The following is a 26,286-nucleotide window of genomic DNA, read 5'->3' as shown; positions in this document are numbered from 1 at the left end:
TGATTTGTGTTTGTGTATGTGTGATGTACGTTTGTGGCACAGGACAGATGTCCGGGTTTCCCAGTTTGTACGACATCTGCCTTTGTCATCACAGTGGAGGTGTCATGTATGCTTGTGTCACCCCAATGTCTGTTCCCTGGGGTAGTGGTGTTGGGTGTCAGTCTCTTGCTGTGTTAGTTGGTGTTCATTCCAGCTTGTGTCACATGTGTCTGTTGTGCTCCCTCTCATCTCCCAATGCGTGATTGCCCACTGAGGGTGTCCCAATGATGGTTTACTTTTGTGTGGCACTGTGTCCACATCTGTGTCACTGTGGTTCAGGCCCCCTCATGTGTTGTGTAGTTGCCTGTGGATACTGTGACACACACACACACATGTTGTGTCCAATGTGCAGTGTGAGTTTGCCTGTTTGTGTTTGTGCATCTGCACCAGTGCATTGGTATTGCCGGTGTGGGCCTTTTTCTGGATGCTGTTTCTGTGATGTTGCATGGTGTCCCTGTGAGTCATTTCACATCATTGTGCACATTCATCCTGATTGTTGGGTGCCATTGCTGGCGTGGAATGTGAGTTTGGGATCTAACACCTAGAGTCTACACATGTTGTTTTGATTGGTGAGTCCATTTTCGAGATGTGTGCATGCTTGGTGATGGTCACTTCTGCTGTTGTGTCATTGTATGCTGTATGCATCAGCCCCCATGGGTGGTGCTTGTCTGCACATGGCCGAGAGTGTGTTATGTTTTCACAGCACTGTTAGCCTCATCACATCTCTGTGTGTATGGGACACAACCACTAGTTTGCCCCAGAAGTGTTTGATGTGTTTGGAGCAGGGATCATACATGCTGTTTGTTATTTGCAGCTTTGACCATGATGACACTTACCTTTTGGTCACTGTGATGAGGGGGGTTTAGTCCCCATCACCACAATGCTCGCCATCTGCTGCATTTTGGGAGCCCCCACTTAACTTCTGTTCTACACAGTGAGGGGGTGTTCTTTTTACATTGCCACAGTGCTATGGTGATGCTTGCCTTGTGTATGTCACACTAATGTGTTGGTCACACATGTGCTGTTACTTAAATTGTATGCTCGTAGCCATAATCACTGTTGTGGGCATTTGTCACAGACTACACACTGTTGTCATTAAGTTAGGGGGGATGTATTTTGCGGACATACCTGATGTTGGAGTTTGCTGGATGTGTTGCGCATCACCCATCCTATGGGTGGGGGTGGCTGAAGTGATGGCCAACATAAGCCCTATGGCTGGGGGTGTCAGTAGTGATGGGCAACATAAGCCCTATGGCTGGGCATGGCAGGGGTGATGGGCAACATCAGCCATATGGGTGTGGGTTGCAGTATTGATGGGCAACAGCTCCACTATGGGCGGGGGTGGCTGTAGTGATGGGCAACATAAGCCCTATGGCTGGGGGTTTGGTTATTACACCAGGAGCGCATCGCACGCCCATTCATCTGCAGCTTATCCAGATCACTGCATCGATTAAGAGATTGAACTCCAAATCTTTTCACTATCGTATGACAGATCCCTAAAACGCCAAGAAGAGATAAAGGGATTCTAATTGCTACGGCTGTAGCAACGTATCAGAGGAGCTGTTTTTGCCCTGTCTTCCCTATCCAAAGAGCCGGCAACCACGTGAGAACCCGGCTGGGTCCTCACGTGAGTTTTTATTTCACTTCTCACGAAAGCACTTTACTTTAGCTGCGCCCTTTACATTCAGATGTCCCAGTATCCTTAGTCCTGAAGAGACCCCGCATTCACAGGAGGGTCGAAACGCCGTCAACATACACACAGAACAGACCACAATTCAGCCTGTATCATTGTATACATAAACTGTTCAAGAATTTGTATTGATATGGTGGTTTTGTTTTGTTTTTTCTTATTTATGGAAACCTAATCTTCTAAGAAACACTATTATCTTGTACAGTCACTTTTGGGTTCCAATTTTCACTTGGGGACACTATGCACCAAAAAACTTTTTTACGGTTAAAACATTTTGTATGTTTAAGAAATGTATATACCATTTATTGCTATGCATAAAATACAGTATTGATTCAACTGTGTAGAGATTTCATTCTGTCCTCTGACAGTACAGAGTCCTTTATAAATCTATTGCCATTGTGCATATATATTGCCTAAATCATTTTTTATTATCCACTGGAACCATTGTTCTTCCATATCTAACCATTACCCTGGTTCCGCTGTGAGTAGGGTTCCCCTGTTGTTACAAGTGACTATGGCTGGGGGTGGCAGTGGTGATGGGCAACAGGTCCCCTGTGAGTGGGGGTGGCAGTAGTGAGGGGCAACATAAGCCCTATGGGTGTGGGTGGCAGTAGTGATGGGCAACAGGTCCCCTGTGAGTGGGGGTGGCAGTAGTAAGGGGCAACATAAGCCCTATGGGTGTGGGTGGCAGTAGTGATGGGCAACAGGTCCACTATGGGTGGGGGTGGCTGTAGTGATGGGCAACATAAGCCCTATGGCTGTGGGTGGCAGTAGTAATGGGCAACAGGTACCCTATGGGTATGGGTGGCAGGGGTGATGGGCAACATAGGCCCTAGGGCTGGGGTGGCAGTTGTGATGGGCAACATAAGCCCTATGGCTGGGGGTGGCAGGGGTGATGGGCAACATCAGCCATATGGATGTGGGTGGCAGTAGTGATGGGCAGCAGGTCCACTATGGGTGGGGGTGGCTGTAGTGATGAGCAACATAGCCCTATGGGTGTGGGTGGCAGTAGTGATGTGCAACATAAGCCCTATGGGTGTGGGTGGCAGTAGTGATGGGCAACAGGTCCCCTGTGAGTGGGGGTGGCAGTAGTGATGGGCAACATAAGCCCTATGGGTGTGGGTGGCAGTAGTGATGGGCAACAGGTCCCCTGTGAGTGGGGGTGGCAGTAGTGATGGGCAATATACGCCCTATGGCTGGGGGTGGCAGTAGTGATGGGCAACAGGTCCCCTGTGAGTGGGGTGGCAGAAGTGATGGACAACATAAGCCCTATGGGTGTGGGTGGCAGTAGTGATGGGCAGCAGGTCCACTATGGGTGGGGGTGGCTATAGTGATGGGCAACATAAGCCCTATGGGTGTAGGTGGCAGTAGTGATGGGCAACAGGTCAACTATGGGTGGGGGTGGCTGTAGTGATGGGCAACATAAGCCCTATGGCTGGGGGTGTCAGTAGTGATGGGCAACATAAGCCCTATGGCTGGGGGTGGCAGGGGTGATGGGAAACATCAGCCCTATGGGTGTGGGTGGCAGTATTGATGGGCAACAGGTCCACTATGGTTGGGGGCGGCTGTAGTGATGGGCAACATGAGCCCTATGGCTGGGGGTGGCAGTAGTGATGGGCAACAGGTCCCCTGTGAGTGGGTGTGGCAGTAATGATGGGCAACATCAGCCATATGGGTGTGGGTGGCAGTAGTGATGGGCAACAGGTTCACTATGGGTAGGGGTGGCTGTAGTGATGGGCAACATAGACCCTAAGGCTGGGGGTGGCAGTAGTGATGGGCAACATCAGCCCTATGGGTGTGGGTGGCAGTAGTGATGGGCAACCGTTCCACTATGGGTGGGGGTGGATGTAGTGATGGGCAACATAAGCCCTATGGCTGGGGGTGGCAGGGGTGATGGGCAACATAAGCCATATGGGTGTGGGTGGCAGTAGTGATTGGCAACAGGTCCACTATGGGTAGGGGTGGCTGTAGTGATGGGCAACATAAGCCCTATGGCTGAGGGTGGCAGTAGTGATGGGCAACAGGTCCCCTGTAAGTGGGGGTGGCAGTAGTGATGGGCAACATAAGCCCTATGGGTGTGGGTGGCAGTAGTGATGGGCAACAGGTCCCCTATGGCTGGGGGTGGCAGGGGTGAAAGGCAACATCAGCCCTATGGGTGTGGGTGGCGGTAGTGATGGGCAACAGGTCCACTATGGGTGGGAGTGTTAGTGGTACTGGCCATGCAACCCCTATGGTGGGCTGTTGTTAGTGGCCAGGATGTGGATCCCCTGTGTGTGTGTGCCATTTTGCGGGTACGTGTCATTGGTTTGTGTTGTAGGTCTCTAACTTACCGCCTGCGCCATTGGCGTCGGTCCCTGAGCTGGTCATGGATGTAGAGTACTGGTATGACCTGCGCGATGGGATTCATGATGTGTTTGTGTCGTACACGCTGCTTGTTGCTACGTCTCGTACCCGCTGCAAGCTGGTCCGTCTCGTAGCCATGGATTGAGTTGTGGCACGAATCGTAGCTGATATGCTTGTTTTCCGGATGCTGTGACGTGCCGTATGTGACGACCCGGCCGGCGCGTAGGAAGTACACATCGTACTTGTCATGCCGGAAACTGCTATGGATACTGCTTCCGGGTGACTCGGTTCATCTTTAGGAGTTACGGCTCGGAAGGAGAATGGGGCTTGATTCACAGCCTACGTGGCGTCGTGTTTTTGGCAGTTATGCGCATCGTACTTACTCTACAGGACGGACCGGCTCTGGGTACGTGTCGGTCACACGGTAAGGCTACGGGCAGCTGTCCGACTGGCTATCGGAATCGGCCCCTAAATGTTTACCCCTATGCTATCCAACACTTTCCCTACTGTTGCACTCTCTTGAGTGGGAATAGCAATGTTTACCCCTACGCTATCCAACACTTTCCCTGCTGTTGCACTCTTTGGAGTGGGAATAGCAAGGGCCCGATTCACAGACTTACACTGGCACTTACTACTTTTGGTATTCACAGAATCCCCACCTCTGGGCCGGAAGCTCCGCCTCCGGCCCGGAAGCTCCGCCTCCGGGCCGGAATTTCCGGCTCGAGTGCGGACGTAAAGTTAGTAGTCGTAAATCCATTCTGTGAATACCAAAAGTAGTAAGTGCATTCTGTGAATACCAAAAGTAGTAAGTGCATCCTGTGAATACCAAAAGTAGTAAGTTTAGGATTTTGTCTTAAGTTAATTCTGTGAATCGGGCCCTAATTGTTTTCCCTACACTATCCAATATTTTTCTGTATTGTTTTATTTAATGTTGTGTATAATTTATTTTAAGAACATTAAAAATATTGCAGTTTTTTAGTTTGTTATATCTATGTTTTAAATTGTTATTTATAATATTTTTGTATGTGTATATATTTATTTATCATTTATAAAATGTTTTAACAATTTATAAGTTATTAAAATAATTATTTATGAATATCATTAAGTGCGTATATATATTATATTTTATATGTATATGTTTAATTTATTTTAACATTATGTGGCAGATTCTGATTCCGTCCGTAAAACGTACCGACCGACATGGACTGGGAACGGAGACCGGCCGACACGGACCGGTGCCGTACGACCCGTGCAGTACGATGCAACGCGTGTCAATTACAACACACTCGCACAGAACACGAGATGAACAACCGAACCATCCAGAAATCAGTGATTTGCCCGTAAAATGACGGGGAATCGTACCAACCGACACGCATCAGGAATTGACGCAACCGAAATTTACCCGCGATGCACGACCCGCGCAGTACGATGCAAAACATGTGAATTGAGACCGACTCGCACGGAGCATGATCATGAAAACCGATACGCACAGCAAATAGTGACTAGCAAAAAACATACCCCTCTGCGTCCGACGCGTACAACAACATCGAAAAACAGCAGAATGTCAGTGTGACAGACTCGGGTTACCCCGCGCGAGCCAATTTTAGCGTCCGACAAGGTCAAAGGAACGCCTCCATCATGCACAACAAAAGCAAAGGAAATGTCACAAAAAAAGCACAAAAAATAAAAGACAAAGGCAATAAATAAAAAAAGGAACAAAGACACACCCACAACTCCATATAAAGGCAAGAAATCCCTACCATGATCCTTTGCAAACTACAGGCATAGGACAGCAGACACCACCACCACACTGCAGAGACACACCATAACTCACACAACATACAACAACTACACCATTTGCACCACTCAAAAATCAAATCATATATCCACTGACAAACTCTCACCCACCACACTCACATATACTCACCCCCATCAATCCCCACAACCACCCAGCAACATTCCCCCCAAGAAGAATCCAAAGTTCACAGATAGTGAGTTGGAAGTCGTGATTGACGAAATACTCAGGGTAGAGCCACAGTTGTTTGGCACATTGGTCCAACAGACCCCCATGTCACAGAAAACCAAGATGTGGGAGAGGATTGTCGACAAGGTCAACGCAAAGCACCTTGTTTGCGCACAAAGGACGATATACAGAACAGGTATTATGATGTGCGCAGGAGGGTCAAGGAGCCCATCGACAGGGAACACACCCTGAGCAGGCAGACTGGCGGTGGCCCTCCTGCCAAACCAACTCACTTCAGGAGAAGGAGAGAGGAGGTGCGGGCCATCCTATCACCGGACAGCATACATGGATTAACAGGAATACCAGAGCCTGGTGAGTACACAACCAATTCACTCAAAATTCTGTGGGAACACACAGATAGCACTGTCAAGGGGACTGTGAAACAAATTACCACCAGCAAAGCCATAGCAATGGAAAGGCAAGTAACCTGTGACGTGTATATCAGTTACACAAACACAATACCTGCCGTCGCACAGTGATATGGAACTACGTCCTAACATGTACAAACCTAAAGACTAATACTGCAAGGCATGACCATAAATAACCAACAAATACTGCCTTCCATTTTGCCACCACTGTCACACCACCTCACAGGAAAACTGAGTCAAAATGAAGGAAGGTTGGGCTGCTGGGAATGTGCATGTGACAGAAAGCATGATGGGAGTTGCAGTCACAGCCACCTGTCCCCCACCCACATGTCCCTGCAAGCTCACACTGAACCATGCTCACCTCACAGGGAGTGCAAAAGTACTGCCAAGATGGCTGACACTATGCCCTGCTGTTGGAAGCACAAGGCCCTGCTGGGACTTGGGCTCTAACTGTCAACAGGACACCAATGCCAGACAGCCTGAAAGGCAACTACTACTCCCTGCAATGGAAGCATGCTGCATGGTGGAATGTGGGAGGAGGACTGCCAGCTCTGTCTACAACTACCAGCAGGCACTTGCACACACACACACACACACACCACACACACACACCACTTAACAGAAACTACACCCAAACCCACCTGGTCTAATGCATCCCCTCAGAATACATTTAAATATCCCACAAAGATTTACCACTCTGGGTTCTGCTGTGTGAAGGACATGGGCTTGTCGGGACTTGAGTGCAAACAAACACCAGGACACCACTGCCTGCCAACCTGTCAGCACAGGCACACCACCACATAGGGAAAAAAGATTCACAGGAAGGAAGCCCAGGTATTGTGTGAATGTGGGTGGAGCCAAAAGCATGATGGGAGTTGCAGTCACAGCCACCAGTCCCCCACCCACGTGTCCCTGCAAGCTCACACCGAACCATGCTCACCTCACAGGGAGTGCAAAAGTACAGCCAAGATGGCTGATACTAGGCCCTGCTGTGGGGAGCACAAGGACCTGCTGGGCCTTGGGCTCTAACTGACAACAGGACACCAATGCCAGACAGCCTGAACGTAAATTGTGACTCCCTGCAATGGAGGCATACTGCATGGTGGGATGTCTGGACTGGGGAGGAGGACTGCCAGCTCTGTCTACAACTACCAGCAGGCACTTGCACACACACACACACCCCTTAACACAAACTACACCCAACCCACCTGGTCTAATGCATCCCCTCAGAATCCATTTAAATATCCCACAAAGATTTACCACACTGGGTTCTGCTGTGTGAAGAACATGGGATTGTCGGGACTTGAGTGCAAACAAACACCAGGACACCACTGCCTGCCAACCTGTCAGCACAGGCACACCACCACATAGGGAAAAAAGATTCACAGGAAGGAAGCCCAGGTATTGTGGGAAGGTGGGTGGAGCCAAAAGCATGATGGGAGTTGCAGTCACAGCCACCAGTCCCCCACCCACGTGTCCCTGCAAGCTCACACTGAACCATGCTCATCTCACAGGGAGTGCAAAAGTACAGCCAAGATGGCTGATACTAGGCCCTGCTGTGGGGAGCACAAGGCCCTGCTGGGCCTTGGGCTCTAACTGACAACAGGACACCAATTCCAGACAGCCTGAACGTAAATTGTGACTCCCTGCAATGGAAGCATGCTGCATGGTGGTATGTCTGGACTGCGGAGGAGGACTGCCAGCTCTGTCTACAACTACCAGCAGGCACTTGCACACACACACACACCCCTTAACACAAACTACACCCAACCCACCTGGTCTAATGCATCCCCTCAGAATCCATTTAAATATCCCACAAAGATTTACCACACTGGTTTCTGATGTGTGAAGGACATGGCCTTGTCGGGACTTGACTGCAAACAAACACCAGGACACCACTGCCTGCCAACCTGTCAGCACAGGCACACCACCACATAGGGAATAAAGATTCACAGGAAGGAAGCCCAGGTATTGTGGGAAGGTGGGTGGAGCCAAAAGCATGATGGGAGTTGCAGTCACAGCCACCAGTCCCCCACCCACGTGTCCCTGCAAGCTCACACTGAACCATGCTCACCTCACAGGGAGTGCAAAAGTACGGCCAAGATGGCTGATACTAGGCCCTGCTGTGGGGAGCACAAGGCCCTGCTGGGACTTGGGCTCTAACTGACAACAGGACACCAATGCCAGACAGCCTGAACGTAAATTTTGACTCCCTGCAATGGAAGCATGCTGCATGGTGGGATGTCTGGATTGGGGAGGAGGACTGCCAGCTCTGACTACAACTAACAGCAGGCACTTGCACACACACACACACACACACACGTACACACTCCTTAACACAAACTACACCGAACCCACCTGGTCTAATGCATCCTCTCAGAATCCAGTTAAATATCCCACAAAGATTTACCACACTGGGTTCTGCTGTGTGAAGGTCATGGGCTTGTTGGGACTTAACCCGTTCGATGCGCCCGGCGTCCACAGCCGTCATGAGCACTACCTCCGTAGTGCTGCGCACGTCCGTTGGCCAACGCGGCCCCACCCGCGCAAGAATTTACCCGCAGCATGGTGGATTTTACGCCGCGGTTAACGGGTTGAATGCAAACAAACACCAGGACAACACTGCCTGCCAACCTGTCAGCACTGGCACACCACCACATAGGGAAAACGATTTACAGGAGGGAAGCCCAGGTATTGTGGGAAGGTGGGTGGAGCCAAAAGCATGATGGGAGTTGCAGTCACAGCCACCAGTCCCCCACCCACATGTCCCTGCAAGCTCACACTGAACCATGCTCACCTCACAGGGAGTGCAAAAGTACTGCCAAGATGGCTGACACTAGGCTCTGCTGTGGGGAGCACAAGGCGCTGCTGGGACTTGGGCTCTAACTGACAACAGGACACCAATGCCAGACAGTCTGAACGTAAATTGTGACTCCCTGCAATGGAAGCATGACACATGGGGGATTACCTGCCCTCTGGGGGGGAAGGAGGTCCTGCAATGACTCCAAATGCCATCAATGCAGCCTCAAAGCACACCTTCTCAGCCACAACAAAGTGCACCCTTGGAACCAAACACTCCAAATGTAAATACCTTGGCAAGGTGGCTGACACATGGTCATGATGTATGAATTGGCTGCAAGTCACACCTATGAACTGGCCAACTCAAACACATCTACACTCACAGCCATTGGAACTGTAGGTATCCTCCCACTCTCTGGAGATGCAGTGTCCCTGTGGTGTCCCCTGACCTGGCTGTGAAGGTGTGTCTCGTAGATGACAATTGTGGAGATGTAGACATAGTACATAGCAACAAGCACACACAATGTCACCTATACATCATTGACAGTGGCTACATGACAGTGACTAGAATGGACTAGGCCTGGGCAAAAATTTCGTTCCGTTCGCGGAAATTGCGATAATTTGACATTTTCGCGTTCCGCGGAGAGCGCGAAAATGTAAAAATTTCCGCTTTCCGCAGCTTGGCGATAATTTGTTTCTTGCTCGCGCTGCAAAATAATCCATTCTCGCGCGCGCGCGATCGCCTTACCTGAATCCCTGCGTTCGCCGACAAGTTTTCTTGATCCGGTCGCGTTCTCCATGAGATGTTGGATTGTTTTTAGCCATTTACGCTGTCTCGCGACAGTTCGCGCCCGCAGTGACGTCATGCGTCGCGCGATTACGTCGTTCTTCTCGCGATCATGCACCGTGAGACAACTCAAAACAAGATGGCCCCGCCCGCGAGCAACCACATGGGTAAGCTGGCAACCCGCAACCATGCAGAAAATCTCACGAACATGCGGGAAAAAAAATTCCGCATCTTCACGATATTTCCGCTTGTTTGCGATAATTTTAAACATTTTCGCGATAATTTTCGAAAGTGGATTTCGCAAATTCCGCCCACCCCTAGAATGGACACACACATATAGCTGACACTGTAGCATGGTGTCATTCACAAAATGAGCAGTTGTGAGCTGCATTTCAATCCCACATCGGACTGCGTTGTACGCATCATTCACATAACACATCATTCACTATCATGGACACCACAAACACAATGATTAACCTGGACCTCTGCCCATCACTGTCATGAGCATGGAAAAAAAAGAGAGCTTCTGTGCCCAATTCCTCTCACTATGGAGGAATTTGACAAGATAGAAGGCGCTAGCACCTACAAAACTCAGCACCAACTTCATTAGCTACGCCAACACCATGACTTGTATGAAAAGAGATGTGAACTAGGAATACGGACAACAAAATAGTATCTCGCATTGGATCTCAGGCATACCGTACTGCAACCATGTTCCACAGACACACCAATGTGACGCACGGAGGAAAGAAAAGAATCACACAACACATGCCCCAAGCTTGCTACATACCCCAAGTTCAATTGTACGTATGTCATTGTTAAAGCACAAATGTGGACAGGGATAAAACAGCTGTGTCAGGCATGTGATGGAACCTGAGTGGCAATGGCTATCTACAGACAATTGATCAATACATGAGCTGGTCATGCACACACCTTGACGTGCACATCGAAATGCTCCAGGTTGCCATTACAAAGTGCTTCAACAATATCAACCTCTGTCTGTCACAACTTAGGACAATGCAATGTACAGACTCTCATAAGGATGTTCAGTGGCAAATGTCATGTGTGTGAAACGATGTCGGTAGAAACATAACATACATTGTGTGTCTCCTCCAACCACAGGGGATGCTGGGGACACAGCAGGTCCTGAGGAAGAGTCCCAGTCCCAGACTCTGGCGGACCCTGAGCTCCCCGGTGTGGATCACTCTCCGTCCTCTTCAGACGATGACCTTGACCGACCTGGTACCTCCGGCGTGAGCCATCGTGCAGCCCCAGCAGCAGTAACATCAGCACCCCCCTCAACCACTCCTGCCACATCGTACACCAGACAGAGTCCCCGTCCCGACACGGACAGGCCCAGGCCACAGAACAATAATGGAACAGGTACACAGGGCACCCCGGAAGCAAGGGACAACACCACCAGCGCAAACACTCAAGGGGGCCCAGTGTCGGCTAGACCGGCCATGGCAGGTCCTGCCCATGTGGGTCGGGGCAGTGGGAGGGTGGGCAGGCAGAGGACATGGCCAGCCGAGGGGGCTGGATTGCATGAGGAGCCACACCTGGAACGCATCATAGATCATAGATGCGTACCAGGAAAGCACCAGAGGGTTTGGACAGGTTGTGGGGATCCTAAAAGAACTCAAAGAACAGCAGGCTCCCCATCATGCCCATTTGGACTCCCACATGGCCCGGGTGGAGTCCAAGTGGGACAAATTGGATGAACTAACAGCGGTGCATAGGGACATACTGACATGCCTCCGCCAGATCAGCACCAACCTGACCACACCTCCCTGTGTGCCCACAACATCTGTTGCCACAACCTCCACAACAGCCACAGGGAGGGAAGAGGACTCTGGCAGAGAGTCCTCAGCACGGCAGCAGCCTGCACATGAGGGTCCCCCAAGAAAGAAGAGGGGTTGTCCGAAGAAGGGCAATTGAGACGCTGATGGCCATGCATATCCCCCAGGCACCCAACACCTGCTCCTGTTATCGTCCTTTGTGTGCAAACCAGTTGACCTTGTCGACCTACATCCAAATCACCCACTTGACATGGAGGGTCAAAGTTGTGACAATGCACCAAATTACTGTGGATTCTACTCTGGACATTTCAACTACCAACTCGCCTGTGAACTTTGGATTTCCATCACATTGCACAGCACTTCAAATTCCGTTCACCATCCTTACACATGTTTGTAAATAAATTCACAATCACACAATACTTGCCTCAGTCGTGATTCCTACTTGCTTTGTGCATTGGCGATGATGAGCTGCTAAGGAACACTGTGCATGCAAACTAATACAGCAATGCGAACACCGTTATGTGAGTCATGTGAATGTGACACATATGAGGGAGACACACCACTAGTACAACACAACACAACACATACTCACCAGGGCCCCTAACTCCTCGACAACACTGATGTCAACAGGAAATACAGTGGAATGCACACACACAACACCCATCCTGGGTCATTGGCAAGCAGCTCATAGGTACAGGATGCAAATTACTGTTGGATGTGCGGACACACACGGAGCACATCACAAAGTGAAGGGCAAGTTTATTAAATATTCACATTGTGAATTCCACAACTGATGCACGGTAAACTCACGTGACAGTGATCAGAAAATTAAACATGTGGTGAACGATGAAAGTCCTGGGGTGTGTGGCACATCATTGGCTGTGACAACGAGTACTTGCGCTCTGGAACAAGGATCTGTGTCTTGGGGTTCAGACCGCACCACACAGCATCCAAAGTACCCTGTGAAGTACAGACAGAAAACACAATCAAAAACACAGATTTACAGCAAACAACAACAATACACATGCCCAAAACAAAACACTAACTACCCAGACACAACCTAACAATCAGGTAAATACTGTTTGAGAGTACAGACTTCCAGAAAGGACAATTCACAGCAAGCATCCTGACAAGTAGCATACAGCCAACTCAATCAGCACCAGTGCACCACCAACATAGGTCATGCCGACACAATACTTTGACAACACATACCTGTATACTGAGATTCATGAGAAGAAGTTCTGGATCAGCTGGCTCCGAACATAACCATCACCCTCATCATCACTGGCCTCATGCCCCAGGCCAGGATCCTCCACGGCTGGCGGAGGTTGGTCATCGTCATCCTGGATGAAAGGCAACCGCTTTTCAGGAGGCCAAATGTCCGCTCAATCACTCTCCTGGTCCGACCATGTGCCTTATTGTAGCGCATCTCCGCTGGTGTCACAGGGTTCCTGAGGGGTGTCAGCAACCACGGCTTGTTGGGGTATCTGGAGTCACCTACAGAGAGACAATTGCACATTAGTTGAGCTTGAAAATAGGGTGCCAATCAACTTTAGCAAACACACACAATGCTAAGCAGTCAGTACATACCGACAAGCCAGGAACGCTGGTACTGCATCTGTGCCATCATCGTTGGAATGCGACTACTCCTCAATATGTAGGCGTTGTACGCTGAGCCTGGGAACCTTGCACACACATGGGAAATGGTCAAGTCTGCCAAACAAACCACAAGAGCATTTATGGAGTGGAAATGCTTCCTGTTCCGGTACGTCTGCTCATGTGCCTGCGGTGGGACCAAAGCCACATGTGTCCCATCGATAGAGCCAATGATATGTGTCATCCTGCTCAGGGCATAGAAGTCCCCCTTGATGTCAGCTAGTTGTTGTGATTTGGGGAAATGGATGTACTGGTCGAGAAAATGCAACATTGCCTCCAACACATCCCGAAGCACACGGCTGAACATAGTCTGTGACATCCCACCAGCAGTAGCAACAGTATGCTGGAAAGTACCGGTGGCAAAAAATTGTAGGGCTGCCATCACCTTCACTTTGGGAGTAAGCGCTGTAGGGTATGTCCGGCCAGGTTGCAGATGTGGGGCCAACTGCTCCGCCAATTCTTCTATCAGTGGCTTGGTGAAGCGGTACCGTTGCATGCAGTCACGTTCAACCATGGTTTCCAGGTCCAGGAATGGTCTGTGGACATTTGGTCTCCTGCAGTACATAGAAGAGCAAAGACAGTTTGTCATTCCCCCTATCTATGTGCCAGTGTACATGACAAATAGCACATGATACCACATTACAGGACACAAGAACATGATATGTGTGCTGTTGGGTATGGACACACATATCAGATACATGCCCATCATCTGACATCTTAGCTCTACAGGGCCACACAACAAGGTCCCTGTTGTGCTGTGAGCAATCAATGGGCTCCATCACAGTACATCAGTACGAGTGTCACATACCAGACACACACCACAGTGATCAGTGAGGACAGATGTCTACCCCACATCACAGGTTCCTGACAGACACACACAGGGACCTTGTGTCGCAACATGGACACCATCATGATATGGTATCCCATATGCACAACACAACGCACACATGACACACACATGCAGTACCCTCTGATTTCTTGCCAGCTCACACATGCATGTATCTGACACACAGACACAACATCAACTCACATTGACAATAGACAGGGATGTTGTGAACGCGTGACATTGAGCACATTAAATCAGAGTCATCTCTGCATGGAAATGCACACATACTGTGGATGAACATCACATATGTGGCTCTGTGACACCCTGTGAGGCACATACCATTCCACTGAAGTGTCAGGGTGTATGTCACATGACATACACAATGTACACCGGGAACTGTGTACATGCCTCATGCACTGAAATGTACTGTTGTCAAACACAGTGGGTATGTGTCCAGCCAACAATTGTATCCGTCCCCATGACACCCTGCCCTGCCTGGGAGTAGGTGCCACTAAGTCAAAAATACAAAATCACAGGTTTACCCACATACACACACAGGTAATGCAGCCTGTCATGCACTTTAAGTTACTGTGTCACAGACTGTATTGTTGTTGTTGTGCCCATGGGTCAATGGCAAGCTATGATGTGTTGCACGCCTTAAACTGTTACTTCTATGGTGACCGACACGGGTGACCAATGCGAAAGACGCGTTGGACACCTAGGGAAGGAGCCGCGCATGCACACCTTGCACGCACACCTTGCACAATGTCTTTAATGGGGACTGACACGGGTGGATGGAGCCACATGCACTCCTTGCACGCACGCATTGCACAATGTCTTCAATAGGAACTGACGCGGGTGGACGGAGCCGCATGCACGCCTTGCATGCTCGCCTTGCACAATGTCTTCAATGGGGACTGACGCGAGTGGACGGAGCAGCACGCACGCCTTGCACGCATGCCTTGCACAATGTCTTCAATCGGGACTGACGCGGGTGGACAGAGCCACATGCACGCCTTGCATGCACGCCTTGCACAATGTCTTCAATAGGAACTGACGCGGATTTGAGCCTGGTATGAATCGGTTTCTTGAAAATCCGTTGGCTGCCTGCAACAATGTTTCAGACTCGTCATTAAAAATGCTTTTGAATATTTCAAACGATGCGGAAGGCATGTACAAGGCGTGCAATGCAATGGATTGGCCAGATTTATATGATGCAAACGTGTTGGACCTATCGCTTTTGTCCCATGGGACTTAATCTGCCTCTGCAGCACAGATATAAGTCTGTCTGTTCCCCTGGGATCTCACTACATGCTCAAGATTGACATCTCTGCTACCACTGCTGCTGTCTCTGCATCCTCTGGCTCCAAGAATGGCACGTACTGTGGAGAGGGCCCCAGCCTTCACAGAGCAGGAGAACAAGGCACTGCTGGACAGCCTTTTTCCACAGAACAGCAAGCTGTATGGGACACCAGGGGAGCAGGTGAGTGTGCACTCCACATCCCTGATTCATTGTGTATGTTGTCTGACTGGCACCAATGAAATTGTGTTCAACAGTGTCTAGCATGCTCACTGAGTAGTTGTTACCCCCAAGGTGTGTAGGTACCTGTACTGGACAGGTACTGTGCAAGAAAAGTGCATTTTCACACGGTTGTAATACTCAGGCAATGTTTCCGTGTTGACAATTCTGGACAACTGTCAATCACGATATCTGCACTACCTGTGTCCTTCATATACCCTTGCAAGAAAGACATGTATATCCAACTGTAAAGGACTTTTTCTATCCTTGTCATCCTCACAGGTTGATGACCACCAGAAGCAGGAAAGCTGGCTAATCATTGCCCAGGTTGTTCGTTCTGTGGGGGGCCAAAGACGCCACATCCGCAACTGCCAGAAGAGGTGGCAGGACCTTCGTGGCTGTACCCGGAGGATTGCCAGAGTCCAACTAAAGCTGTCGCCTTCTCGCAGAAGGGGCGGACGATGGACATTGACCCCCACATGCTCAGGATTCTGGCCATGGTCTTCCCAGACCTGGATGGGCAGATAATGGCCAGACAGCAGCAAAGAGGGGGTAAGTGCATGCATTCTCTGTGTCCAATGTCTCACAGGCTCTTTGCACTCCATCATCCTGGTTTCACTTCCACAGATCTCCTGTCTGCTTGTACAGGAGTCATGTGCCAAAATTAGGTCATGTCCCATCCTCATCTGATACACAGGTGTGCCCCTTTCAGTCTGTGACGTGTGTAACTTGGGTTGTGTGTCCCTGCTGTTGTACAAACTTAACGTTGTGAACAGCATCTGCTACCGGTGCATTGTTTTGTCTTCATGAGTGAGGCAAATGATTTTCATGTGTCTGCACATTGCCAGAAAAAATGACATGTACTCTGTGTGGGCAATTGATATGTGTTGCAAATGATGTTTTGGCACACCATATGTGCCAGTGGTATTTGACACACAGCCATGTAGCAGCAACGACAATTTAGGGGCATCAGAAGAATGTACATCATGTGTTTCACACATGCACGGACACATGCCTGGTGTCCAGGGTAATCCCATGTTGCACATGTTTCTGGACAGGTATGCCTACTCTGGACATGAAGTACACTCTGTTCTTCTACTCTTGTGTGTCAGCCGAATATTAGTGCATTGTGAAGTGTGCTATATGGTGTCTGCATCGGTGTCATTCTGAGGTGGCCTAGCCTCTTACACTCCTGTGGTGTTGGTCATTTCGGTTTGTGCAGGTAGCTGAGGTGCGGCCAATGGATCATCCCAATGGGTTCATACATAGGTGTGGAATCACTTGACGGTGCATAATGTTGTATTGTACATCACAGTGCAGGCAGGCTCAATTCATTCTCATTATGCTGTGATGTCATCATGCTTACAGATCGGTGCTTGCAGTCAGTCATCTTTTGCATTTGTATTACATGTGATCATCAGATGCCTGAAGATGTGGTTAGCATTGAGTGTGCCTGTGCACTTGACATCCGCAGGGCTTACATTCACAAACATGTTAATGGTTGTGATGGAAGCGTTTAATTTTGGATGCGCTGCCCCCGAGACTGAAGCCAGTGCTGGCTGCATAGCCATACTGGGCCGTAGCATGGTATCCCACTTGCTGATGTGTGTCCCGCAGTCATGTCAGTTGTACAGCATGCACTCTATTGTGGCATTGACCATCAAGACATAGGCACCTCATGGTGTCTTGTGAATGAAGCATATCCATTTCACTGACAATGATTTTGGCCATCCCTTCTCATGACACATGTACTGAGTCAGTGGCAGGAAATGGCATGTGTTAGTCCTGGCAGATTTCAATCATGATTCCTGCAGTTCTGAGATATGTCTATGTGGTGCTTGTGCACACATATGAGGAGTGGCATACAACATGTCCCAGACAGATGGGTCCAAGGAGGGGCAGGATATGGGGGCATGGTTGTGCACACATATGAGAAGTGGCATACAACATGTCCCAGACAGATGGGTCCATGGAGGGGCGCGATATGAGGGGCATGGTTGACTGGCAGACTGACAGGTGTCATTTCCAAAAAATGTCTACACTTTTAGCAATATCTGGCACTTGATGCCAAGGCATACTCTGTGATGTGCTGTACTGACTGTGATGTGTCAGAGGAAACAGGTGACTGAAATGGATCTGTTTATCCTGATTGATTGCAGATACATCTACGGCTACTGGAGGAGACAGCCCCACGGACCAAGAGGAGCCGCAGAGCCAGACTGGGTCAGCTTCAGAGGATTTTGAGGGACCCAGTGGCATAGCGGGTGAGGGGAGCCACACAGAGGAGACCTCAGCTACAAACACCTCTGTTGAGGAACACAGCATCTCCAGTGAGGACTCCCTTGTGGAGGCGGGTGACAGCAGACCCCAGACAACACCTACCGAGTCTGTCCCAGCCACCACCACCGTCTCCACCCTCCCATCTGCTGCTATCCCAGATGTCCATGGAGGCCCCCGTGTAAAGGAACATGTCTCCTTTGGTCCAGGCACTGCACCCTCTGCCCCTGTCTCCCCTGCTGCCCTGAGTGTGGAGTCTGTGGACTAACTGAAGCAGCTCCATGTAGGGCAGACAGCGATGCTGAGTGGTCTCCATTCCCACACCACTCTGTTGACTCAACTGGTGTCCTTCATGGAAGGCATCTCATCCAAAATGTCTGCCCTACATTGGACCATTCAGTCCATGACCTCCACACAGACAGCAGCAGTGTCCCTCCTTCAACAGTCCCTCACCCCTCCTACTTCTGCTACACCCACAGTCTCCACTACCCTACCTGTCCAACCCACACACACACCAGCACCGGCACTCAACACAACAGACCCAGGCAGCACACAATCACACAAGTCAAAATCAAAATCCACAGGCACGCACACTCCAGGGACTGATGGCACACATGCAGGAGATGGGTCACAGACGCAGAAACAGGCATCCACAAGCACTCCACAGACCTCAGATGCCTCTCCCTCCAAAAGCACTTCTCCTGCCTCACCTGCAACCCCCCCTTCCAAGCAGCTCTTCCTCTGTGACCTTGACCTCTTCCCCACCGATCCATCTGCTCAGACACACAAGGGGAAGAGGAAGTCACCACGCACTGGGGGAGCTCCCCTGCCACACAGACACCCTCCCCCATGCACCCGGACACTGAGGCCCCCATCTGCAAGTCCCCCTGCAGCAGGAAGAGCAAAACCCCCTAATCCCGCCACTCAAAGTCACAGTCTCTGTCCTGCAGCCCCCAGGCCACCACTCCACAAGTTCCCCCACCACACCCTGCCCCTGGTTTCCCCACACACTGATACCGCATCCCCAAAATGCTTAGGCCATCCCCTCCTACCACATGCACTTCCACCCCCACCTCACACGCTCAGCCTGTTCCTGCCACTGATCTGGGGATCATGCCCCCCCCGTCTGTCCTGCCCACCTCACCAGAGCCCCATGACACTTCCTTAGAGTTTTGCACTGCAGTGGAGACCCCGTCCCAACCATCTGACCTGCCCACTTCAGTGCTGGCGGTAACAACCCCATCTGACTTGGGCCCTGCATTGGTGCCAGCACACACCCCTTTGGACTTGGGCCCTGCCGTGGTGACGGCACCCACTGTGTCAGACACCTCCGCTGCAGTTGCCAGTGACACTCCTCTCCTGCACCCACCAACCCTCCCCTGCCCCATTCTGCAGTCCCCTGATCCTGTTACTGTGGTGCCTGGCCTGCTCCTATGTATGCCCCTCCAAGGGGAGATGTCCCCTGCCCGTAGCAGTGCAGGCAAGCAATGGTTGACAATTGTTGTTATCCAGTGTTGTTGCATCAAATGTACATGATGTTGATGATGAGTGTCATGGACTTGCTGCTGTACAGGTGTTACAAAGGTATAACAGAATGTTTTTTTGATGGGATGTACTCCATGTGGTCCATGAAATCTGTGTACTTTTCAGATATGTATCCATGACATCCTCAGCTGCAATTTCAGGTTGTGATGTTGGCTACATGTTGTGGGCAGGCTTTTCTCTTTGGGGTTGCTACTTCGCATCTTTTGAATACACTGTTGCACATAGGTTGTGCTTACATTTGGGCACATGGAAAGATTCCCTGACTTGGACAATCTCCACTGGACAGGAATGGGTGTGCATCCATGTTACACAATTCATCTGTGTCATCAGTCCAATTTAATCTACATGTGCATTGCATATGTGCAGATGGCTGAGGGAAGACTCCCGTACACAAGCTTCTGTGACCATAGCTTTTCTTGAGTTGTACTAGTTGTATCACTGGGCAAGTGTTGTGCTGGCATGACAGAAATCTGCTCAGACAAAATTTGGAACAGCTGACCTTCCCCAGGAGTGCAGTCTCCTCATGGCATTGTGTCATTCCATGACATTGCCTGGGTACATAGTGTTTGTTGTTTGAGCATGTCTGTGTGTATTCACTTCACGGTTTTGGACGCAGCCTGTGTTCCAGACAGATGTACCTGTTTTGTGGACTTGCTGACTTGGCCTTTGTTCATCTAACTTCTTTGCCCTGCCTTTTCTGGAATGTAGGTGCATGACAAACTACTGGTAATTAGGCTGTCATCCCTGGCTGTTTCAGTAGTAAATTCCAGGGATGTTGTCCAACGCACATGGGACACATTCTGAATTACCATTGCCACTTATGTGTTACCAACATCATGTTGTTTTCCCTATGTATTATCTGTCAGTGACAGGCTCACTTGTATGTGTGTGTGTAGTGCTGTGTTGGGTCTGTCTCTTGCTGTGTTGGTTGCTGTTCCACCCACCTTGTGTCACATGAATCCTTTGTGATCCTGCTTACCTGACAATGCCTGCTTGCCCCCCAAAGGTGTGCCCAGTCAAAGACTTACTTTTGTATGGCACTGTGAACACATGTGTCTCATTGTAGTTCAGCCCACCATCATGTATTGTGCACTAGCCTGGGGACACTGTGACACACACACGTGTTGTGTATGATATGCAGTGTGTGGCTGCTTGTCTATGTTTGTGCATCTGCGCCTCTGCATTGGTGTGGCTTTAGCATTCCATTGGGGGGATGTTGCTTGTGGGATTGTCCCTAGTGTCCATGCGTCTTGTAGGTCATCATCCTGCACATTGATCATGTTTGGTATGTCCCATTGCTGCCATGGTATGTGACTTTGTCACCTAACATCGACAGTCTCCACAGGATTCCGCATTTAGTGTGTCTGTTTGTAGAGATATGTGTGTATTCATCATGATGCTCACTTTTCATAGTCGAATTGTACACTGTTGGCATTGTCAGGGTTCATGGCCAATGCTTGTCTGCACATGGCAGAGGAAGTTCTTGTGATACACAGCATTCTTTGCCTCTCACATCTTTGTTTGTAAGTGACACAACCACCACATTGCCACTACATTGGTTGTGGTGTTGGGTACAGTAGTCACAAATGCTGGTCTGGTGATGTTGCTATTGTTATGTCCACACTCATCTTTTGGTCACTGTAGTGATGGGGGTTTTAAACCCCTTTACCACAATGATCCGACAATGCTGGTTTTTTGGACCCCACACTCACCTTTTTCTGACTGTAGTGATGTGGGGTTTATACCCCATTACCACAATGAGCCTAGAAATTGTGTTTTTGTAACCCCACAACAACCTTTTGGGCAGACATGTGATGTGAGTCACATTGTATGTTCACTGTCGCGATCTGTGTTGTGTCCATTTTGCACACACAAACATATGATCTTGCCAAGATGTTAGGGGGGTGGTTTGCTTGGTCAACCTATGAGTGTGGAGGATAATGCTGCAGGGCATACAGCCCTGTATGAGTTGTGGGTAGTGGTGCAGGGCGTCCAGCCCCCTATGAGTGGGGAGGGTAGTGGTGCAGGACATTCAGCCCCATCTGAGTGGGGAGGGTAGTGGTGTAGGACATCCAGTTCCCTATGAGTGGGGAGGGTAGTGGTGCATGACATCCAGCCCCTATGAGTGGGGAGGGTTGTGGTGCAGGACTTACAGCCCTGTATGAGTTGTGGGTAGGGGTGCAGGGCATCCAGCCCCCTATGAGTGGGCAGGGTAGTGGTGCAGGGCATACAGCCCTATATGAGTTGTGGGTAGTGGTGCAAGGCACCCTGCCCCCTATGAGTAGGGAGGGTAGTGGTGCAGGGCATCCAGCCCCCTATGTGTGGGGAGGGTAGTGGTGCAGGGCATCCAGCCCCCTATGAGTGGGGAGGGTAGTGGTGCAGGACACACAGCCCCCTATGAGTAGGGAGGGTAGTGGTGCAGGGCATACAGCCCTGTATGAGTTGTGGGTAGTGGCGCAGGGCGTACAGCTCCCTATGAGTGGGGAGGGTAGTGGTGCAGGACATCCAGCCCCCTATGAATGCGGAGGGCAGTGGTGCAGGGCATACAGACCTGTATGAGTTGTGGGTAGTGGTGCAGGGCATCCAGCCCCCTATGCGTGGGGAGGGTAGTGGTGCAGGGCATCCACCCCCCTATGAGTGGGGAACGTAGTGGTGCAGGACATACAGCCCCCTATGAGTGGGGAGGGTAGTGGTGCAGGACATACAGCCCTGTATGAGTTGTGGGTAGTGGTGCAGGGCATCCAGCCCCCTATGAGTGGGGAGGGGAGTGGTGCAGGACATACAGCCCTGTATGAGTTGTGGGTAGTGGTTCAGGGCATCCAGCCCCCTATGTTTGGGGAGGGTAGTGGTGCAGGGCATACAGCCCCCTATGATTGTGGTTGGTAGTGGTGATGGGCACCCCCCCAGGTGTGGTGACTGCTGATAGTGAGGACCATGCTACCCCTGTGGTTTTGCTGTTGCTGGTGGAAGGGATGTCACCTCCCCCATGTATGTGTAGCATTTCATGTGTTTGTGACGTTAATTTTAAGGGTGGGCACAGTGCTATGCTCCGGCCGCAGAGTGTGCGTAGCTTTGCCTACTTCGCGATCCGCGAAGTAGGCGTAGGGCAGGCAGGCTACGCACACCCACGGCGGAGCGAGTTGCCCGCCACCCGCCTCCCTCCCGCCCGCTTTTAAAATGTAGTAAGAATGATCCTAAACTTTTAAAAAACAACCTTAAAGTAATTTAAATAACTTACCTGAGCTGCGGCGTTCTGGGGCTCCCTCTTGCTTCCTCACAAATGCGCAGCCACATGCGCATGCGCATTTGTCGCGACAAATTTGTAGTCGACATTTTGTCAGTGATTCGCACAGATCCTATATCGATTTATGGGAAATACACGACATGGCGCCGCCAAAGTTGGTTTGGCACTTATTTAACAATCAAATCTGAGTAGTTCAGTCGTGCCTTTCTCAGAGACCCCTACTCACATTTATTCCAGAGACGTCTGGAGTGGGAGGGAAAAAATCCACCACAGCTGGGTAGGCATATCCTAAGTATTGGATGTAGGTTTATTCAAGCTTGAAGGACAAATAATTTCTATTGTGAGCATTAAAACCTTACCTCAGTTTCCTTGATACTTTTTCAATAATGGCAGACGAAGACCTCACTGCACTAGCACAACATGCAACTGCAGTGGAGGATAGGGAACAAGAAGGCAAAATAAACATTTCGGAAAATGTCAGAACTGCCCTTACTTTAAAACTAGCTGTTAGACATCGCACCTTGGCGTGAGTCTCCCTTCCACTTTTTGTTGCTGTGCCTCATGTGTTTTGCTGGTGTTAGCTGCTCAGAGCACTGTGCCACTGCCAACCAGTGCCACAGTGCAAGTGCTCCCTATTTAAAATATATATGTTGGTTGGATTCCATGATTGGCTTATTTGGTTTACTGTCAGACCCTAGTAAAGTGCACCAGGAGTGCCCAGGGCTTGTAAATACAAATGCTGCTGGTGGGCTTGCAGCACTGGTTGTGCCACCCACTGAAGCGGCCTGGTAAATGTATCTAAGGTCTGCCATTGCAGAGCCTGCGTGCAGTCTGGTACTGTTATGCTGACTGGGTAAGTGCACACACTTGCCGGTCCCTAAACCTTCCCTTAACTTCATATCAGTCACCCCTGTGGTAGGCCCAAGGTCAGGGTGCATTGTAAGCATTAGGTAGGACAAGCCTGATGTGTGTGGCATGTCCTAATAGTGAATTACAGCCATTTTCGTTTTTCACTATTGTAAGGCTACCTGTTCTCCATAGGCCAGAATGGGCTGTTAGAATTGTTACATTCTATGATCCTAACATACCGAGGGAACATGCTAGAAATTCGAGTTTAGTATGCCTGAACTCAGAATAATAAAATACATCTTTTAGTAAAGTTTATTTTAATATTCTGTGTTTGCAAATACCACTTTTAGAAAGTTGGTATTTGCTTGCTTGACCATTTCAGCCCGCCTATGCTATGATGTGTATCTGCCTGTCTGGTTGTGTGAGTGACAGGGCTGGGAAAACCCAGAGGGGCCGGGCTAGGCAGCCTGGTGGTGAATAGGAAGATTGGCAGTCAGATGGGTGGGAGGAGTACACCTGGGCTCTGAATAGGGTTGTGCTCTGCTACCACAATGCCGGCTCCACCTCCTGCGGAGCGGCTGATGTCTCTGCCCTGCACCCTGAATAGAAAGGCAGAGTCATGTCAACAGAGTGCTCAAGAACTGGTTTGGACTGGGCAAAGGCCCCTCAACCCCAGAGGAATAAAGGAATTAGGGGTATAAGTATTGGGACCCTGCTCCCAAGAAATTAGATCCTGCTGAAACAAGAAGAACCTCTGCCAGAGGAGAAGGAACTGGGAAAGCTGTAGGAGGAGTACTGTCCCTGACCTGGGGGATTGGCCTGCAGTGGTTGCCTTGCTGCTGAAGGAGAGGAGAAAGACTGCTAAAGACTTTGCTTCAACTTGTGCTTTGAAAAGATCTCCAAGGGCTTGAACTGAGCTTGCCCCCTGAACGAAGTCCCAGGACCAGTGGACTTCACCCCCAGCTCCCCAGAGGCTTTTGGAAGAGCCTGCTGCTGTTGTTGGGCCTTCTGAGGGACTGCGTGTCGCAAGGAGCTGGAAGCGCGACGCAAGGAAGAGAAGCGTGCCGCCGTTGGAGCCGCTGTCATCGCATCTCGCAGAGAGTGTCGCCGCTGCAGCATCGAATCGAGCGGAAGTGTCTCGCATCATTCCGGAAGTGTCTCGCAACGCCGAAGAAGCGTGTCGCCATCGCAGCCATCGTAGCTGTCGCATTGCACCACATCGAGAGAAGAGTCTCGCATCGCGGAGGAAGTGTGTCGCCATCGCAGCCATCGTAGATGTCGCATTGCACCGCAACCAGAAAAGCGCCTCGCATCCACGGAGAAGCGTGCCGCCGTCGGAGCCGCTGTCGTCGCATCTCGCAGAAGGGGTGTCGCCGCTGCAGCATCGCATCGAGCGGAAGCGTCTCGCAACGTCGGAGAAGAGTGCCGCTGCCAAGGCCGCTGTCGTCGCATCTCGTCAAGGGTGACGCCCCTGTAGCTGACGCATCGAGTCGAGCCTTCTCGCAACATCGGAGAAGCGTAACGCATCTGGAAGATCCCGTCTTTATTTCTTTTGCACCAAGAACTTCAACGCATCTGCATCGCTGCAACACTTTAGTTGCCCTGCGTGTCGCATCTAAGGTACATTGACTTAAAGTGTCGCATTTAAGAACTTAAGAGAAACTAAGCAATCTTCTACCAACTAAGCAACCGTATTGTGTATTTTTAATCGTTTAATGGTCTTGTGATAATCCTATATAAAGAATCCTTATTTTTAATATAAATACCTGTGTGGTGTCCATTTGTAGTGTTGTCACTTGGTTACTGTATGTGTTCACAAATGCTTAACCTATAACGCTCTGAGATAAGCCTTGTCTGCTCACGCCAAGCTACCTAGAGGGTGGGCAAGTGGTTGTTTTAGTAGTGTAACCCCTTACCCTGACTAGAGGAAAGGTTCCCTGCTTGTCACAAGTACCTACCTGTGCCAATCAGAGAACCCGGATTCTAACACTAGCAGACTATGGAGTCACAGCTAGGGGTTGGACAGTAACATTTGTGATTGAGGCACACAAATCATATAGAACTGAGGTATTCAATTCAAGAGTTAAATTCCCACAAGCAGATGCATACACAAATTCATTTCATTCTTACACTGAAGATAACACACCAGAGAAATACTGTCCGTATGAGGACATTTAAGTTCCTCTCACCTACAGAAGCACATAAACTGGTTTAAAGGCGCCATCCCAAATACAAAAGATAAAGTAAGACCCGGTCCCCACGGCAGATTACAGATCGACTTGGCCTGTCCTAGCGGCTTACACACCGCTTCTAGACATTGACACAATGCCGGTTGCAGACTTACATCCACTACACAGAGAAATAATAAAACTTTACAGAAACCTGACACAGTTTTTAATGAAAACACTCACACTTCAGACAAGAAGGGCTACACCAGCAGGACAAATTCAGGGATCTACAACTAAAATAACTCCACAAAAGCTACATGCAGTTATGGGTAAAATGCCCACTAGACGTGAGGA

Source organism: Triturus cristatus, chromosome 2_1 (genome assembly GCF_964204655.1).
Source record: "Triturus cristatus chromosome 2_1, aTriCri1.1, whole genome shotgun sequence".
Taxonomy (NCBI): Eukaryota; Metazoa; Chordata; class Amphibia; order Caudata; family Salamandridae; genus Triturus; species Triturus cristatus.
The sequence above is the reverse complement of the archived record's forward strand: the minus strand, read 5'-3'. Positions refer to the sequence as shown.